At 47.7% G+C, this 14,129-nt stretch overlaps 1 long non-coding RNA gene across 1 annotated transcript; it reads right to left on the reverse strand.

The window, feature by feature from the left end:
- Positions 1–6,039: 6,039 nt before the first annotated feature.
- Positions 6,040–8,176, reverse strand: LOC121104553. Its single transcript, XR_005836860.1, has 2 exons — positions 6,609–8,176; positions 6,040–6,504 (listed from the first exon to the last, which is right to left on the reverse strand). It is a non-coding gene; the product is annotated as an uncharacterized LOC121104553 (long non-coding RNA).
- Between the last annotated feature and the right edge of the window lie 5,953 nt (positions 8,177–14,129).

The following is a 14,129-nucleotide window of genomic DNA, read 5'->3' on the forward strand; positions in this document are numbered from 1 at the left end:
CAATATCATTCATTTCCTTTGCAATCCTCTCTACTTTATTATATGCATATCAAAACAATATACTTGGAAGAGGTCTACAGTTCTCTTAAGACTCCCCATAGGGTCTATGAAACAAACAAAAAAATCTTTAAGTACCTGTAGTCTAATACGGGACTTATTTGACTTTTGTATTATACAGGATAACCCATCTCCATGAGATGACAGGGAACAGGGATCTTTAGTAAAAGTCTCATACGTGCAGCAAATTCACATCCCAGAATGTTTGAGAGAGGACTGGAAGTCAAAACAGAGGAGAAGGGAGGATGGTCCAGGTATCATTCAAGATGCCAGGGCAGAGATACGAGAAGAACCACCAAAGACAGGATAGACAACAGAATTCCAAAGATAGGGAGTCACCACCAGAGGTTCTAATGAGAAAGAAAACCCTCAAGAAGTCCCAGAACTAATGGGGAAGACCGAGACTTTCCACAGGACATGAGACCGTTACGGTCGACTCTCTCTAGTTCAATATAGCAAGGTGACCCCGTCTGGTACCTGTGGCTCCAATAATTATTATAATATAAAAAATACCAGAAACACAATAACCATCAAGAAATAATCACCATCACTATGCTCATGTATAATAATATATATATAAATTAATATACATTTAATTAATTAAATGTGTATTAATTTAAATTAATTGAAATAATTAATACATTTAATATATATTAATTTATATATATTTATATATATATGTAAGAGTTGACTGTATTCAAATATAGGTATGAATACAATATATGCCATGCAATCGGGGATGTACTGTATGGTGACTAACATAATATAATAAAAAATCATTAAAAAAAAAATATACGCCATGCAATGCAATACGATGTATATACGGGAGTACATACGTATGTATATGAGTGCAATCAACTTTCAAAATTAGAATTATAATAAACACACAGAAATCCTACTTTTTAACCTTCTCTTCATCTCCTCAGACATGACTGTAATCATTACAGAATGTTCCATCACATAGAGACGATGTCATCAATTCCTTCCATAGTTGACCTTTAGATTAGATCTAGATTTTCGCTCACAAAATAATGCTGTACGTAAAAATCTTTGCACATAATTTTTTGCGTATGCAGAATTCTGATTTTTTTCCTTAGGATAAATTCCAAGGTATAGGAAAACTAGGTCAAATTCTATTAACATTTTACCACTCATGGCTTGCCTGGGGACGGCATGGTAGCTCCATACTTTTTCCCCAGACCTCACCCTGTGTATTTATTCATCTGGCTGTTGATTCAGATCCTTCATTATATCCTTTAATAAACTGGTACGTTTAAGTAAAATACTAATTAAAAAATATTTTGCCATTCATGAAATACATTGTCAAATCTTTTTTTTATTATACTTTCAATAGGCCCATCAGCAATGTGTAAGAAAGTCCATCTTGCCATATCCTTATTAACACAGGGTATTACCCTTTCTTTTCTTTTTATACTTTGTATTTTTTTAATTTTTAACTATACCGTGTTTATGGCAGATTGTTTGCAAAGCTGTCTATAGCAATTCCTCCCATCTCCTCATGCACCCCACTTTTCTATGTGACTTTGCAGCTTCTTCCATGGAAAAGAAGGCTAGGACAAGGAACAGTGATAAACTGTGCCATCTGAGGCCCTCTAAATCAACCAGCCCCCAGCAAACCCACCCGCTGACAACAGCACCACGTCTGGCCCTGGGCGAGATCAGCAGAAGACACGCCCACCTGAACCCAGCCCCGATTGTTGACCTTTGGAAAGGTGAGCAAATAGACCCGTTGTTGTTTAAGCCGCTAAGTTTTGAGATGACTTGCTACACAGCAATATGTAATGGATATAATGTTTAATTTTATCATTTTAAAATGTGTATGACATTTTAAGAGAAGAATAATAAAATAGACTCTTCTTCTGCTGTCTAACAGACGGGAGGCCACTGCTAACAGTTTATTTTGTTTCCACTTCTTTTATATCAGTTTGCATGTACCGTATTCACATCAGATTTATAAACAAATCTTGCCTTTAAAGATTGTTACAAAAACTCTCAAAACACACCAACAAAGCTAATGAATTGGAATATCGAAAGCATAGTCACAACCAGTGGTGAAGAGATTATTTAACGCTAGGAAATATGTTACAAATATACATATCAAGTCAATTAAAATACAATCATCTCCATAAATATGAAGAAGTAATTGGTAAATTTGATGCCCATTCCTTTAAAAAATATAGAATATAATGAATAGGAATAGCCAAGTCTAATACAGCATGGTGGAAATATCTATCTCAATTTTATAGTGAAGGGCACTATATAAGCAGCATTGCTATTAAAAATAAGAGGAAGACAAGAATATTCCCTACAATACCACCGCTGATAATCACTCTGGAAATTCTAGTCAGGGGAATAAGGAAAGAAAAAAAAATTGACATGAAACCATTTAAAAAGAGAAAACAAAATTATGACTATCTGCTCATGATATGATTGCCCACCTCAAACCCAAAGATCATCAACTAAAAACATATTAATTTAAAAACTGACATTTTTTTATATTTAAAGGGGCTTCATATTACATTTTTCAGTATCGCAATAATAACATGTTAGAAAAGGAATGGAAATCTATTAGTTCTACATCTGTAAAAATATAGATCTCCTTTATCTATCTTAAAGCATAAAACAACTGGTAATAACCTATCAATAAATGTGAAGGATAAATTAATGAACTATACCATTTTTCACCAGACATGAAAGAAAATAATATGGTAGAAAACCACACCATTTTACTACATGGTCATGTGAACTGTCTTTCCATTATTGTCATCGCATTCATTACCCCCCTTTGTGTCCATCATACACAGGGCGGCAGCTCCCACCCAAGACAGCTATGGCGGCAGGACCCCATTGGGTCTAAGGGCAGAGCACCGAGCCAAAGATTATTCTCAAGACTCAAGCTTTCATGTTGTTTGTCCCATTACGTTTTGGACTGACATGGGACCTGTTAACTCCTATTTCTCCCTTGGGGAGTGGGAATGCCTACTCCACGTCTGTGGCACTCTTGTATTTTGGAAGCACACAGCTTGTCTGGTTTCACACGTTCACAGCTAGAGAGCATTTGCCTCAGGATGAACCGTACCTGGCTTACCCTTGTTAGGAAAGACACCCCAGAGGGACTTCCTCATTCCTTCTGCCACGTGAGAAGACCACCATCTACGAGCCAGGAGACTGCTCCTTGCCAGACACTTTCCAGTCTCCAGAACCGTGAGAAATAAATGTCTGTGGTTTATAAGCCACCGAATCTACGGTGTGTTGTGATAGAGCGGCCCGAACGGACTAAACACAGGCTACCCCACTTCTGCCCACTGGGGGGTAGCGACCCAATTTCTCTTTCGTATGCAGGACCAATCACCCCGCAAGCACAGTAATTCTTTCCTGGTTGGTTCCCCAGCATGAGGAGTCCAAAGAGGCCAGGAGGCAGTCGAAAATTCCAATCTAACTGACCCATCGCTGTGCCCCCTGCTGGAAGCACTTCTCCCTTCGGCTCTAAATCTTCTAGATCACAAAAGCTTAAATCCCAGGAGCAGGAGGCAAAACTTTCGCTATTGGATCACGGGGGCAGTAGTAAGAGGAGCTTATTGCCCAACCTGTGAACCCTGGGCGCGGAGAAAGCCAGCACCTTATACTGGTCACCGATTTAGCAACGTGTCTGCATCCTGGAGGACATTATTCTGCCCCACAAATTGCTGCCATCCAGCTAGTGCCATAAAAAGCCTTCAGATGGCTTATTCCAGAATTCTATCAGACTGACTCCTTGAGAGTGAGGGGGAACCTTGCAAGGCCAGTGAATGGAATGGACGTGAGCCCATCACTGATCTTTACTTGCCGTCCGACGAGTTTCTCGGTAAGAGGTGATGCTGTGGGCAATCCCGGCGTGGTGAGGAAGGCCTTCTGGGAATCCATGGCAGTTTGGGCAAAAGGGTTGCAGGCAGGGAAGGCAAATCCGTATCCAGAGTCCCAATGAAATCCATATCTCTAGTCCAGTGAGAACAAAGCACCGGCCCTTCTATGATGGAAACAATTCAGTGCACTGACTCTGCAGCCAGGCTGGTCCCCTGCAGGAACAGAGCCATTTTAGGGGCTCAGAGGGGTGGTTCTAGAGGCAGGTAGAGCACTGAGCAGTCACTTGAGCCAGATTAGCCTTGGTGAATGAGAGTCCCTGTTTGCCGAGCCCACGGGAAACCTCCAGCCCTGCCACTGTGGCCATTTGGTGGGTGAGATACAGGCCTCGGGTAAGGAGGAGGTTCCAAGAGACTCCTGGGTCACATCGCATTGTGCTAAGCGGGCACAAGAGCAAAGCAGGAAGTAGGGAACAGGGCTACTAGAAATCAGGGAGACCCAGGACTTCAGAGAACAGGCTGGAGTGCCCAGAGCCAATGGTTGGGCATGGGGTGGGTCAGAAGAGTCAGCATAACATTAACGTCTTTCTCACAGTATATTCTGGAAGTATCTCAGAAGGGCACAGAACTTGTGAGTGGCCACATGCATCTGCTCGGACACCCCACTCAGCGGGCATTCCCCAGAGGCAAGAACTTGTCCTGTCCCACTTCCTGGCAGTGTGATCTGGGGGACCCACAGAGAGAAGCGCATGCATCCGAGCTGCTGAGCTCTCCTGGGGCCCACGCCCTTCCCTGCTCTGCGGCCTCCAATGGACTATTGATGGCGCCTCCATAATGGACCTCCCAATGGACCAAACCCAAGTGAAGACGCAAGCTCTCTACCCCCCTCCCTTCCACCTTAGCCAAGCTTTTCACTTTAAAAGCTTCAGAAGAGAGGCCTCTCCTTTGCTTTACATGTTACCCTTCTGCTTCTGACATGGTACCTAATGAGTATGACTTGATGGCCAAAAATAGGGCGGCGCTGAGTGTGAGACCCTCTACTTTCTCCCTCCCACCACTGCCCCCAGCCCTCCCTTCCCTTTTATCTGCCTTCTTTCCATTCCCTGAGATCTCCTAGCAAGGCCATAGGTACTGCAGTCTTGGGGCTCTGAACACACATCGCACTGGCCCCCTGGAAGCTCACCACCTCCAAGCCCCTGACATCAGGCGGGCGGCAGTTAGGGCTCGGGCAGCACTGTGAGTGCAGAACAAGCTCCACTGCAGATCAGACAACTGGGCTTCTAATCCAAGCTCTGCCACTTACTGGCGGTGAGATTTCCCCGGACATCCCTGCTCCCCAGTCTGTAAAACCAAGTTCAGAACAGCCGCTCGAAGACCTTCGTAAGGGGTGAACATTCATCAGTTTGTAGAAGTAGTGAAATTACTTTTTAAGGAGGGGCAGAGGACCATGCACCCAAGTGATAGCAGAGCCAGGAGAGGTGATGGGCTGCGCTGGCCAAGGCAAGGGGCAGCACCCGGCCTCAGCTGGCCTCTCCGGAGGCTCAGCCCCCAAGTTCTTACAGCTTGAAGTTCCACCAACCCTCTGAGCAAAAACTGTTTGTCCTGGGAATCGTCCCTTCCCTCTTCAAAGTTATTCTTTCCGAAGTGTTTTCATTTTAAGAAAGGGGAAATATGGTTTGTATCCTAAGACCCCCGTCATTCACAAAAAGGCCTTCGTTCTCAATGTGTGACCCAAACCACCTGCATCAGAATGAGCTGGAATATTGTTTAAATGCAGATTCCAGGCCCTGCCATTGACCATTAATTTCTCTGAGCCTCGGCTTCTAGGTCTGAAAAACAGGCTTCATAGCAGCCCTCACCTCAAAGCTCCGTGGAAGAGTCTAGAAGGAGTAATGAACAAACGCCAAGCGCTTGCAAGGGGAGGGGTGGAATTTGCAGCTGGACAAGACGACCTGAAATGTCCCATTCAAATAAGGCCTCTGTTACCCCCGGTCCCCGAGGATGTCTAGGGCCTCCGACAACCAATGGAGTGGTCCCCCCATTCCTGTCCACGATGCGTCCCGGCCGAGTGTACAGGAAGCGGACCCTTTGGCCCGGCGCTCAGCCAAGACTGGAGCTGTTAGGAAACAAGAATGTGTGTATTTATTGAGGAAAATAAAAGTGTGCACGTGACACTGAGCAGAGGAGATTTATAAGGTTTTATGGAAGTGTCACCAAAAGGCCCACTCAGTCACTGCCAATGTCAGGTCTGCAAACACCTGCCAGCTCAGGCAATAAAGCTCCCTACTGGAGCGGGTGGGTGGGACCGGCTGGTGGAGGGGAGTGTGGGCCGTGGGGGCAGGTGCCTACACCTGGGCGGGGTGGGTAAGTGTGCGGATGGGGGAAAGCCAGCGGGCACAAAGAATGCCAGGGTGTGAGCCCTGTAAGAGTGCGTGGCCTGGGTCACCCCAGGGGACCGACCCCCGGGACAGGAGGCTGAGCCGCAGTGCAGAAGTGAACCCATGACTCATGCCATCTTCAAATCACAACGGAGTCCTGGCTGCTCCCACGAGGGGATGAGTCATCACCTGCTGCTGAGACGGAAGGCCTGGGGGATGTCAAGAAAAGCAGATTCTCGGGGGAAACGTCTCTGGGTTGAGCATTCCAGAATGAGTAGAGGCTGGCCAGTGAGGGGAAGAGTGACGGGCTCACCTCCTCCGGCGGGCCCACTCCCCGGAGATGCTCCGGCCTATGCGCTCCAGGTCTCCGAAGCTTCTGTGAGTTCTGTGAGCCAACCTCATGCCTTGCGGCCCTCCTGCGAGCCCTGCCCATGCTCTCCATGATCTGCCCAGCCCTCCTGGCAAGCCCAGCAGAGCCTAGATGGGTTCACCGCTTTCCGGGGGTTACCTGCTGCCGAAGAAAGTTCAAGGTGGATTACAGAAGGTGTGTTGTTAAAGAGGAGAAGAGGGGAAAGGAGGAGAAGGAGGAAGAGGAGAGGAAGAGAGACTTTCAGGGCAAGTCCCTCAACCACCTGGAATCCATCTTCATAAAAATGGCCTTAAGATCCCGCAGCAAGCATAGCCTTGCAGAGCCTGGGAGAACAAGGGACTCCCACTTCCTCTCACCCTCTCATTCCTCTCTGGCGGTGAGGGAATCGTAAGTGTCGCAAGATCCGTTCAGCTGCCTGTGGCACGCCACCGTCACATGGATCTTCTGGGCACGTGAGGAAGGTCACTTCCCTGCAAGACAGGGAGGAGCTCCGGGCAAGCGCGGTTTGTGAACTAAAACCAGGCCCTTCAGTTTATTGCCCACGGGGAGCCGGGATGGTTGGCCTGAGGTCAGGGGCCAGGAGCCTACGAATAGCATCCGTGCGCCACATCCCCAGCTGGGCACTTCCACGCAGCCCACCTAGTGCCCACCCAAACTCCGAGAGGGGGAATTAGCGTAACCTTGACATGAGCTGCAACTTTGAGGACCCAAGACAGCGATAGTTGCTCAAAGACATAAGGACAGTGACTGGCAGGACCATCTTTCATTTAGAACCAGAGACTCTTTATTCCCTCAGCAGCAGCAACTTTCCTCTCTCGGGGCCTTTAAGACATCGCCCCTGCCTCATCCTTTCCTTTGTCTCCCCTCCTTCCTCCCACCAAGGGCAGCCTGTGCAGCTTAGGGAGAAGTCCTGCACTCCCCATCCCCAAGGGGCAGCCCAGAAGCACGGGGCGTGCTCGTGGAGCGGAGGAGAGAGAAAGAAGGAAAGATGGAAATGTTCTGTCTGACCAGCATCACCACTTCTGGCTTCAGGAGGTAGTCAAGACTCTCCGAGGGCCAGGAGGAAAATGTGAGGGCCAACATTCCTACAACCTGAGCCTCTTAGATTCTCTCTCTCCACCCCCCCGCCCCGCACACACACACAGAGTCTGCCCCCAGAGCATCTCCTAGTGGGCAGGTAACATGACAGCTAAGGGATCAATTTCTGGGTCCCCGACCTCAGCCAGAGCAAGACCTTGCCCTGGTAAAATGTCCCTGTCACCCTCGCCTGCAGCCTTGGCTAGTGGTTCTGGGAGCTGGACAGGGCAGAGGTCTGCTCCTCTCGGTGCCCGTCCCCAGAGACTGGCACCCAGTGCATTACACCGCAGACTCTCAGGGTATGAGGACCCTGTGACCCCAAGTTGTGCCATTGAGCTGACATGCTCAGAGTTTGTGCAGGGCGTGAGCAGGAACCGGGGCGGATCTGGCTCCAAGCCAGAAGGGCCAGGCTGCGGTCATTAGAATGAGCAGAAGAAAATCTAACGGATGGATTGCTCCCGACCTCTGACCTTCCCCCAAATCTTTGCCAGCCATTGCTCAGGTTTTCCAAACTGGAAACTATCAGGGGAAGATGCTGTCTGCGAGCAAACATGATATAAAGTTACAAACTCTGTGAACGGAGGTGTGCGAGACCCGTGCTTCCACGTGCTCGCGGGCAGGTGAGCCACCCGGAGACCTTGTTAACCTGAAGGTTCCGATTCAGTAGGTCTCAAGTGAGGCCTCAGATGCTGCATTTTTTTTTTAAAGATTTATTTATTTTTTTGAGAGAGAAAGAGAGAGTGCGGGCAGGGGGAGGGGCAGAGGGACAGAGAAAGAATCTCAAGCAGATTCCCCGCTGCGCAAGGAGCCCGATGCGGGGCTCGATCTCACGACCCTGAGATCATGACCTGAGCCGAAATCAAGAGTCGGATGCTTCACTGATGGAGCCACCCAGGCGCCCCTGAGATGCCGCACATCTACTTAACTCCCAGGTGATGCTTCTGGTCCATGGCTCACACCCAAAATAGCAAGGAGCCGAAGCTCAAGATGGCTGGCGCTGGCAAAATCTAATATTCCTCCCCTCCCTTGCGAGGGAAGACCCCAGCCTCCCGTGTTACAAGATTCCTTCCCAGCCAGGACCCCACGGCACCCCCCCACCCCTGCCGTGTTCCAGACACACCAAACAGCCAGCTAGACCCCAGGCTGCCAACCCTCTTCCACCTGCCTGTCTTTACACCTGCTGCCCTAAAACGCCCTCGCCTTCTCTGAGGCTTTAAAAACTCCTACTCACCCCTCTTCCATCCCCAGCAACTGTTCTGCTTTCACTACTTGCTGCCTGTTTAGACTCGAGCTAGTGGCTTCAAGTACTTCAAGCAGGTTCCTTAAGTATAAAACGGGAAGGTAATAATGCCCACTTCGCACGGGGCTTTCTGAATACTAAAGAACATGATATCCGTAAAATGCCTCGCAAGGTGCCTGAGACATACTAGGCAATGAAAAAATAGATAAATCACCCAACCTGAATGTTACCTCCTCTGCAACATCTTCTGGATGTTTCCATGGAGCTATTTGCCGGTGCTCCCACGATATTTTGTCTCCATTTCTCTTGAACCCTTATCGTCTGGCATTGCAATGGCCTATTGCCCAGACGAGTTTGCCTAAGAAGTCATAAGCAGTTGGAGGTCGGGACCATGTGTTACCAGTCTCTACTTTCCCAGGATCTAGTACCCAAATCAGCAAGAGAGGCCAGCCAGGCCACCGCCAGAGCATTGCGGGGGTCTCTGCATCTGAAGCTGCCATACCCCACAAGAGCAGTGTGGTTAACCGGAAGATTCGGGAGAGCACAGGCTCTGTTTCAATGAGTTTTCCAGATAACTGAAGATTTGCATCCAGGAAAAAATTACTCTTCATTTTTAAACAGCTTACCCACATTTTCCTTAATGTGTTCGGTACTGAAACAGAACGCAGGGGTCCTAACATTACCTTCCCAAGATGACGTGAGGGCATCCAGAGAACATTAATCATTGCCCCCAGGGAGAGTGTGACTGCATAGCCAGTTTGTTGAGACAGTTCTGTTTTGCACTCACCGCCTTGTGGTATTATTCAGAGCATCCCGTCCTTCTGCTGGGGAGTCCCAGTTTGGAAAAGAAATGATGAGGTCACCTTCACCAGAGATAGGCTATGCTGGGTCAAAATGATGGCCCGGCAGACCCTTGAGATGAATATGAACATTTGTGGTGGGTTTTCTTAAATATGGCCCCCAAATTCTTTGACACTTGTCTCATTGAGAGATGGGATCTCTGTCCTCTTCCTTGAATCAAGGCAGGTCTATGACACCTGACCGCCAACATGCAAAGTGGTTCTGCACAGCGTCCAGGGCTAGGCTTTCAAAAAACCTGGCAAATTCCACCTCCTGTGTCTTAGGATGCTCCCTCTTGGGGCCCAGCCACCATGCTGTGAGGAAGCTGAAGACAGGCCTTGGAAAAGCTCCTGAGGACAGAGACCAAGAGCCAGAACCAACTCGCCAGCCGTGAGTGAGTCATCTTGGAGGCGAATCCTCAGCCCTATCTGATCCTACCCAGCCGACACTACATGGAGAACAGCCATCCCTTCCAAGCCCTGCTCGATTGCAGATTTGGGAGCAAAAGAAACAATCATTGCTATTTTCAGGCACGTGTCGGGGGTTATCTTTAAGCAACAATAGATGATCGGAGCATTCGTCCAAAAATGCCACCGGAGAATTCAGTGTCTGGAGCCCTGGAATCTACCAGGGATCAGCCCAGTCCCTGCCTTCTCCTTCAAGGTCAGACAGATGCTGTCACTTCTAGGAGAGCATGTGAGGACGATCGCAGGTTGTGAACAGAGAATCTCCAGGTCTCCTCCAATCTCTGACACCTCAAGGAAATTAACTGTCCTGTCTGAGCTTCAGCTTCTTCATCTGTAAAATGGTGATCTAATAAGACCCAGGTCATCAGGTTGCAATAATGAATAAAAAAACAGAGACTGGCAAACCCCATTGGTGAGGGGCCAGACGGTGAATATTTCAGGCGTCGAGGACCGTACGGGCCGTCACAACTACTCGATTCTGCCATGACAGCAAGAAAGCAGGCACAAGCATTCATAAACAAATGGGCGTGGCTCTGTTCCAATAAAACCTCTTTTGCAGAAACAAGATCTGGCCTGTGGGTCATAGACTTCAGACCCCTGCAATAAAGGATGGGGAAAGTTCCTGGCATACATACTAGCTACCATTAGCATAAGTACTATTATTGTTGATCTAAAGGCAATTTTCTTTAGGCAGAAGCCTTGGTTGGGGATTTCGCCACCCTGTAACCACAGGGCTCGCCAAGAAGCGTTCGCGCTGAGATAATGAGCGAACCCAGCAACGAGATGAGTCACCCTAAGTCCGTGACAGGGAGGAGTTTCAGAAGTTACTCTGCCATCATCCTTCTGAGCAGCCTTGGCCAAGTCACCTTACCTCTTGAATCGAGGTAGTTCATCTCTGTGACCCGCCTACACGTCCCAGGCCTTCCCGGGGAAACTGATGTTTCAGATCCAGGGTTAAGACGTTTTCTCATGGGTCCATCACATCTTTTAGCTGAGAGCCCCTGGGCAGGGATTTTGGAGGAGTCCAGCTTTAGGGCAATAAAAGGAAGTGAGTAAGAGGAGGAGAGGGAGGGCCCAGGAGGGGCAATAATGGGGAAGAGGCTGGAGGAAACGTGCCCCCATAAATTCCCTCTCTCTCTCTATCTCTTTCTCTCTCTCGGGCACCCATTCCCTCACTCATTCTGGTCTGTGTATTACTTGCCAACGAGGAGACAGGTCCTGGGCTGAGAGTGGGGTCACTGTAAGTGATCAAGATACTCCAATCCCTACCTCACGGAGGGGCCCACCTACAGCAAGGGGAAGAGGCCATTATGTAAGGCATGGCAGGAATAGTGTTGTGTGTTGTGAAAGGGGAAGTGGAGGGTGGGGACCACCATTCGGGGGCGGAGGACGTGGCCCACTTGGGGGTCAGGGGAGGTGTCCCCAAGGAAATGACACCTAAGCCAAGACCAGGGAAATGAGTGGGGATGAGTTAGCTTTCCTCCTCTTCTTGAGTTCGCCCCTGCACTTAGACGGACCCACCTCCCGACATCCATTCACGCGCAAGGTCACCCCTCCTCCCTTCGCCTGGTCCAAGTCCTCCCTTGCCTATACTGCCTTTTAAAACATTTCTTCCCCCTCACCTAAACCTTTCCTGAATCTTCAGTGCTTTTAGGATAAAGACCAAAAGGCTTAATAACCTGACCCACTAGGCCTTGCCTAATACGGTTCTTAAAACCTCTCCAACCTCACCTCACAGTCTCCCATTGGTAACTCTTCTCTGGCCACCCTGGATTATTTTCTAGGCCTTCCTACCACAGGCCCTTTGCACAGGCTCTTTCCTCTAGTTAAAATACTTTTCCCTTGTCTATTTACCTTGTTAACTCCTACTTATCCTTCAGCGCTCAGATCAGCCTTTCCTAACCTTCCCCAACTCATTAAAAACCCCTCTTTTTAACCTTCCAAAGCCCCTCTGGTAGTGTTTACCACAGAGACAATTTCCATGATCAGCGTAAAGATTTTACCAATGCCTGCCTGTCTCCTCAAAGACACCGTGAGCCCCAGAGACTAAAGTGTATTATTTACAGCTTCCCTCCAGCACCAGGATCTGGCACATAGTGGAAGCCTGGCTAAAATATCTGTTTCAATGATGAAAATGTTGGATGCAAAGCCCTGGTTCCATAGCATGTCTACATTCAAACCCTTGAGAGGGAAAAAAAAAAAAAAAAAAAAAAAAAAAAGCCCAATCCACTGAGCACCTGTATGTTTTCTGGTTGGAGTTCCTAATAGCAGGTGTGGCATGGTGAGGGAAGAAAAATCTATCATGGAGTCAGGAGAGCGAAGTTAGAGTCCCATCTCTGCACGCTCTTTGTGTCTAAGTGCCCTCCTCTATGTAAAGGGTGAAAGAACAGCTTCATCCCCCAACATCCTCCTGGACACGCTGCGCATAATGAGACCCCTCCAAGGACACACGTCACGAGTGTGTGATGGCCTAACACCCACCAGAGAATCAAGAGAGGCCTGAGCCCGTCGGGCCCCACTGCTCTGTGCAGACGTGGCTGGGGCAGGAAGCAGGAGCCCCGGGAGGGACACCAGTAAGATGAGGACGTCTGAAGCTGCCTGAGCCCCCACGAGCCCTGCAGTATCGATCACCAGCCTTGCAGAGGGAACATTTGCCTTTCTTCCCCTTCCAAATAATTAAAGGATAATATTTTATGGCCTGATAAAATTTACTGGGACCCTTGGCACGTAATTATAGTGCTTCTTTAAAGGAGACCCCATAAACGATGCATGATTAGAAAGTTAAGGATCTGGATAGAATTACAACGATGTGACAAATAATTTACAAGTGATAAACTGTCCGAGGGGGAAAAAATTCCAATAACCCCTGATGAAGACTAACAATTAAAATAATAAATTCCCCAAGAGCAAGGGTAAGCCTTTCTTCTTGGTCGAAGGCTTACACTCCACGAGCCCAGCAAGATGAGTAAAGGCTTCTTATCAAAGTCAAACCTTGGGCTCCCAGGGCGTCTATCCTTTCTGGGCGTATGTATTTATTTTTGTACTTAGGGACGTATTTGATCTTTTCAGTCATTCGCTCACCTACTGATCTATCATTTTTTTAATTTCCGGTTACTGTTTCATGCTATCACCAATTCTGTTCATCATCCTTCCATCCCTCTATCTGCCCACCCTTCTATTCACGTGTTCATGCCTCTACCCATTCATCTAGGTCCGTCTATTCATTTACCCGTTTATTAGCTGTTTATTAACTCATTTGTCTACTCATTCATTTTCACTTTCCCTCCACCTGCCCATGCATCTGTCCATCCCACCCGCACGCACTGCTCACTTGTGCTACAGAAGCTCTTTGCTATGTCCTGAGGGAGTGCTACCGCCCAACAATTCTAACGTGAGCTGCGTAAGTGATTTCACATCTGCTGAGAGCCACGGGAAAAAATAAAGAAACAAGTGAAGTCAATTTAAATAATTATTACATCAGGTAATAAAAATAATCATTTTTATTATAACATAGTGTGTCTTTTAATATACTTCATATATCTATTTTAATATAACATGTAAATACTATCTAATGATGTTTTCACTCATTTTATCTAACTCAATATAGCCAACATATGATGATTTCAAACATGTAATCAATATAAAAATATTAACCAGGGGCACCTGGGTGGCACAGCGGTTAAGCGTCTGCCTTCAGCTCAGGGCATGATCCCGGCATTATGGGATCGAGCCCCACATCAGGCTCCTCTGCTATGAGCCTGTTTCTTCCTCTCCCACTCCCCCTGCTTGTGTTCCCTCTCTCGCTGGCTATCTCTATCTCTGTCAAATAAATATATAAAA

This window comes from Ursus maritimus, unplaced genomic scaffold, assembly GCF_017311325.1.
Source record: "Ursus maritimus isolate PB19 unplaced genomic scaffold, ASM1731132v1 scaffold_22, whole genome shotgun sequence".
In the NCBI taxonomy this organism is placed as follows: Eukaryota; Metazoa; Chordata; class Mammalia; order Carnivora; family Ursidae; genus Ursus; species Ursus maritimus.